Here is a 6,738-nt window from a genome sequence, read left to right on the forward strand (position 1 = left end):
TTAATAAATGGGGTTGGGAAAACTGGCTAGCCATGTGCAGAAAGCAGAAAATGGACCCCTTCCTGACACCTTACACTAAAATTAACTCCAGATGGATTAAAGACTTAAACATAAGACCTGGCACCATAAAATCCCTAGAAGAAAATCTAGGCAAAACCATTCAGGACATAGGAGTACGCAAGGACTTCATGACCAAAACACCAAAAGCATTGGCAACAAAAGCCAAAAGAGACAAATGGGACCTAATGAAACTCCACAGCTTCTGCACAGCAAAAGAAACAGTCACTAGTGTGAATCGGCAACAAACAGAATGGGAAAAATTTTTTTGCAGTTTACCCATCTGACAAAGGGCTGATATCCAAAATTTACAAAGAACTCAAACAGATTTACAAGAAAGAAACAAGCCGATTCAAAAGTGGGCAAACGATATGAACAGACACTTTACAAAAGAAGACATACATGAGGACAACAAACATATGAAAAAATGCTCATCATCACTGGTCATCAGAGAAATGCAAATCAAAACTACACTGACATATCATCTCACACCAGTTAGAATGGCAATCATTAAAAAATCTGGAGACAACAGATGCTGGAGAGGATGTGGAGAAATAGGAACACTTTTACACTGCTGGTGGGAATGTAAATTAGTTCAACCATTGTTGAAGGCAGTGTGGCAATTTCTCAAAAATCTAGAAATAGAAATTCCATTTGACCCAGCAATCCCATTACTGGGTATATATCTAAAGGACTATAAATCATTCAACTATAAGGACACATGCACACGAATATTCATTGCAGCACTGTTTACAATAGCAAAGACCTGGAACCAACCCAAATGCCCATTGATGATAGACTGGACTGGAAAAATGTGGCACATATACACCATGGAATATTATGCAGCAATCAAAAACAATGAGTTCGTGTCCTTTGTAGGGACATGGATGAATCTGGAGATCATCATTCTCAGCAAACTCACACAAGAACAGAAAATTAAATACTGCATATTCTCACTCATAGGTGGGTGATGAACAATGAGAACACATGGACACAGGGAGGGGAGCACTACCACTGAGGTCTATTGGGGGGAATAGGGGAGGGACAGTGTGGGGGAGGAGCTGGGGAGGGATAGCCTGGGGAGAAATGCCAGATGTGGGTGAAGGGGAGGAAGACAGCAAATCACACTGCCACGTGTGTACCTATGCAACTATCTTGCATGTTCTGCACATGTGCCCCAAAACCTAAAATGCAATTTAAAAAAACACTGTGATTGAATGAAGAATTACTAGTATATGATAACATCTCTAACATGGCCAGATTTTTATTTAAGTATATGATTTAGATAAGCTGGGGAATTTCTGTCTCATATCATCTTTCCAAAGAAAAGCAAATATTTAAAAAACTACCATAATAATTCCCTTGAATATCCCAAATTATGAAGTAACTTAATCTTGCTTTGTCTATATAAATAAAAATATACTGTAGCCTGGTGTAAACATCTATATTTATTACTCTAGGAATTGCAGTACCTGAGAAAGGTCCATGGAAAAAGGAAAACAGCATCCTAGTAGGGAAATGGGGAGAAAGGTATTTTAAAATATAAAGAAAAATATAGTCTTTTGAAAATAGCACATGTTCTGCTTATCTGCTTAATGTACCATATATATGTGTGATTTGCTCATTGTGTGCCATTCACTTTAGGAAATTCAGATGAGGAGTGTGGCACCAAACAGAGAAAATGAATATCTTAAAGTTAGAGGAGAATGTCACCACCAAGAATGCAGTTTTGATACTATAATAAACAAGGTTGAAAAGACTAAGCCGAGTTCCAGATCTGAATCTGTTGCAGACCATTTTGTACCTATGCAAAAAACATCTTCAATTCCCTTATCCATTCTCTGTCACCTACAGACAGAAGGGTTGGAAAACCTATTGCTTATTATTATTATTTTTTAGCTGGGGTAGCCATGAAACCCAGTTCTGGCCAATGAAACATAAGGGAAGGAAAAGGAAGCTGGGACTCCTTTGAGGGATGTTCCTTTTTTCTGAATAAAGAGGAAGGGAATAAGGTGTGAGCTCTCTGCTTGCTTCTTCTGCTATCTGAATATGAACATGGGTGTGTGAGAATAGACTGCTGGGAACTGCTAGTGTTCTGTCAGCCATGTGGGAAGAACCATGAGAATCAGAGACACCAACTCCAGGACCTCACTTTCTAAGCCACTGAATAAACATCAGCAAACAGTCACCTCCAGATTTCTTGTTATGTGAGAAAAATCATCTCCAGTTTAAACAACAATCAGTGAGACAGTCTGTTATTTGGAGAAGAATACATTCCAAACAGATACTGAATTATTTGAGATGCTGTGAATAAAAGAAGAAAAGGCTAATTGGATGGTTACCAGAGGTAACAGGAGAGCCAAGTAAAGGTTTCTTGGTTTGTTTATTTAGCTTAGTTTTGTTTCCCAGGGTAGAGAATGCAAGAGCATGCATCTGGGGTGTGAAGCCCCATTTTTCTGACCAGTAAAGCCAGCTATGTGATGAGTTTTATTATGTTTTGCCATACTAAGAGAAAATCTTCTGACTCCACAGTAATTAGTACTAATTAATCTGTCGAATCTTTCCCCTGCAGCATGGTATTGTGTAAGGATTGAACAGCAGCTAGAGGGCTCTGACCTGTTAACTATTGCTTATCTAGAGCTTTCCCTTAACCAAGTTTCTGTCTGTGGCCATTCAGAGGCAAAAAGGAAACAAATCAGGAAACAAACTCCTCAAATCTCATTAAATTGTGTTGTGGGAGTGACAGAAGGTGAAAGTGTTTTTTATGGAAATATGAGTTGGTTTAAGCAGTTATGAAAGGACACTGTCCTGGCAGTGCAAAACCCAAAAACCGGAGAGTATTTGTAAGAAAATAGATTTTACCTTCAAAAGAGTGCAGAATATTTATGCAATCAAATGACCCTTTCTTTACAAAACAAATTACTACTGAAAACATTTAAATATTAAATTCCCTTGGCAATGAACGAAGTATGAAATGCAACCTCAACTGCTAAGGAATAATGCCAATAGAGAGTTGATTAGAAATGAAGTCCAGGAATGTCACAAATTCTAGTAGGAGAAAGTGAGGACATATTTACAGATTTATTAATTCATGAAATACTGATTGACTACCTAACAATCAACTACCAGGTGCTACACTCTTGAGATATGGTGCTTGCCCAGCTAAAGCATGTTGAACATGGGAGAGAAACTTTTAACAAATAAGAGATCTTAATATATAATAATGCATTATATTCTTACACATTTACATATATTTCTCTGGAGGAAGGAAACAGAGTCCTAAGAGAGAAAAAATGTCACTGGATCTTAATTTAGATTTAGGAGTCAAATAAGCTTTCCTAGAGAAAGTCTAATTGAGCTTAGACTGGAAGAATGATTAGGTGTCAGTCAAGTGAAGAGCCAGCATTCTAGGTGGGAGGAATATGTATTCTAGACACACTCAGCTTTTCAGGAATATTTGCACTGAGGCCAAAATACATCATTCAACATGAACAACATCAAACTTGACATTAAGAAGTTGGATAACATAAACTAGCATCCACATGGATCCCATTTGCCCTGGCCCTTGTCAGCACCATTTCAAGGCTGTGTCTCCATTCTGCCCACCTCCTGCTCCCCTATTAGCCCAAGGAACTTGTTTTCTTTAAGCTAAAGACAGTTTGTGAAGGAAAAGTGGAAATCTTAGCTGATAATTTTTAGCAATTGATAAGTAGCACCCACTCTTTTGCCCTAAAATTCTTTCAAAACTTGTCCTTCCCAACATACCTCTCATATGGAAAAAAAATAAAGAAAATGTACAGGAAAATCAACTTCTTGGAATCTAAAGCACCAAGATTACTATTTCATTACTTATCCACACAATTATTATTTTAATCTTGATATAGCTTTGAATAACAAGTTAGGTAAAAAGATTCCATTATGTCAGTATTGTTAATTCAAGAGAATTAGAGAAATTTTGATCTATAATAGCATGTGCACACATGCACGTGCACACACACACACACACACACAGAGAGAGAGAGAGAGAGAGAGAGAGAGAGGTTGCAACAGAAATTGAGAAAACATTCTGTCTAAGGTTCAGTCCTTATCCTCCTAAAAAAAAGAAATCCTTTTTCAGACAACTCCAAAAAGAGAATTTCTACAACTTTCCTAAGTACTTTTATCAATGCTACCTTCTGGAGGGTTTAAAGAAATCTAGAGATTTTTAGCTTAATTCCTGCGAATGAAACTGACCAAATTTGTTAGTTTTACAGATATTTTGATACAAAACATTATGGTTTAATTTGTAAAGTATAAAGCTATTATTTTCCCAAAAACTTTAATTACTGTATTTGCTATTGGGTTTATTTATGCAGCACCATAGCAGTATAAGATTATTTATGGTAAATGGAACATAAAAGTAAACAAAAACAAACGGAAAGCCCTTTTCCCTAAAGGAGTCATCAGAGAGCACCTCCTGGCCTCCCCTAGGTATCAACTAAATGAGCTGAACAGTTAAGATGATAAAGCACCAGGGCTCTTAATTTATTCTATTCCATCAGTTTTCTTCTATAATGTCAGAGAAAACAGAACAAGAACTGAGTGTGAAAAATAATATACCCAGGAAAGAGAATGTCAGTACATGCACCTGGATTGTGGAAATTCTCCTGAAGAAAAATTCTCTTCCTAGGAAAGTTTGACATTCCAGGATAATAAAATGCTCTATGCCATAGTTTCAGGGCTGATATTAATGTACATTGCAGGCTACACTGAGGGAGAGACAGAGAGAGAAAGAAAGAATCAATAATGCCCTGTATTTTCAAGTATCTAACATGTTGAGAAAGAGAATCAAATTTACATTCTACATCAGTGTACCTGATCTGTCATTCTGACATGCTGCAAACCCATCTATTCTCAGTAGAAACATGAACTTGGGTTTAGGATGTAGCAGAATGGAGCAGCAAAGACCCAGGACTACACTTTCCCATCTCTATATTGGGTTCACTGAAAGGAATCAGAAACACATTTTTTTTATAGATAAGTTCTCACTGTTACCAGGGCTAGAATACAGTAGTATGATTACTGCTCACTGTAGCCTAGAAATCAAGGGATCCTCTCACCACAACCTCCATCTCCTGGGTTCAATTGGTTCTCCTGCCTCAGCCTTCTGAGTAGCTAGGATTATAGGCATTTGCCACCACGCCTGGCTAATGTTTGTATTTGTAGTAGAGATGGGATTTCTCCATGGTGGTCAGGTTGGTCTTGAACTCCTGACTTCACGTGATCCGCCCACCTCGGCCCCCCAAGGTGCTGGGATTGCAGGTGTGAACCACCATGGCCAGCCAGAAACCCACTTAAAGTGAGCATTGTAATCTTCCTTTTCATAGGAATGTGCCCTTCAAAGTTCCATATTATCCCTTTTGTGATATTCCTAGTTCCATATGTAAGTGTAAATTGATATTGTAGAATTCATGTTTTATATTTTAATTTTTTATTAATCTTTGACTGAAATTAAAATGAAACCAGTAGACATGACCATGCTCAGTGAAGAAAACTTGAAAGACTAAGAAGCTTTGAGATGGTGACATAAAATTTTGAGAATACAGAGCACCAATGAGTTATTTTGCCTGTTATGAAGGTAAAAGACAAGAAAATATTTATAAATTAGATTTCTGAAGATACTAAAAATATCATTCATAGTTGTGTGGTGACGGGTGTTTTTAATCAGATTTTTTTAATACTTTAAGTTCTGGGGTACATATACAGAATGTGCAGGTTTGATACATAGGCATAAACATGCCACGGTGGTTCGTTGCATCCATCCCCCATGTCATCTACATTAGGTATTTCTCCTAATGTTATACCTCCCCTAGCTCCCCCAACTTCCATCAGACCCCAGTATGTTATGTTCCCCTTGCTGTGTCCATGTGTTCTCACTGTTCAACACCCACTTATGAGTGAGAACATGCAGTGTTTGGTTTTCTGTTCTTGGGTCAGTTTGCTGAGAATGATGGTTTCCAGCTTCATCCACATCCCTGCAAAGGACATGAAGTCATCCTTTTAATGGCTGCATAGTATTCTATGGTGTATATATGCCACTATTTCTTTATTCAGTCTATCGTTGATGAGCATTTGGGTTGGTTCCAAGTCTTTGCTATTGTAAACAGTGCTGCAATGAACATACTTGTGCATATGTCTTTATAACAGAATGATTAATGTTTTTCCATCTGTTTGTGTGCTCTCTTATTTCCTTGAGCAGTGGTTTATACTTCTCCTTGAAAAGGTTCTTCACATCCTTTGTTAGTTGTATTCCTGGGTATTTTATTCTCTTTGTAGCAATTGTGAATGAGAGTTCGTTCATTATTTGGCTCTCTGTTTGTTTGTTCTTGGTGTAAGGGAATGCTTGTGATTTCTGCACATTGATTTTGTATCCCAAGACTTTGCTGAAGTTGCTTATCAGCTTCAGGATATTTTGGACTGAGACGATAGGGTTTTCTAAATATACAATCATGTCATCTGCAAATAGAGACAATTTGACTTCCTCTTTTACTAATTGAATACCATTTATTTCCTTTTCTTGCCTGATTGCCCTGGCAGGAAGTTCCAATACTATGTTAATAGGAGTGGTAAGAGAGGGCATCCTTGTCTTGTTCCAGTTTTCAAAGGGAATGTTTCCAGTTTTTGCCTATTCAGTATGATATT

The sequence above is a fragment of the Callithrix jacchus genome, chromosome 3 (genome assembly GCF_049354715.1).
Source record: "Callithrix jacchus isolate 240 chromosome 3, calJac240_pri, whole genome shotgun sequence".
Classification (NCBI taxonomy): Eukaryota; Metazoa; Chordata; class Mammalia; order Primates; family Cebidae; genus Callithrix; species Callithrix jacchus.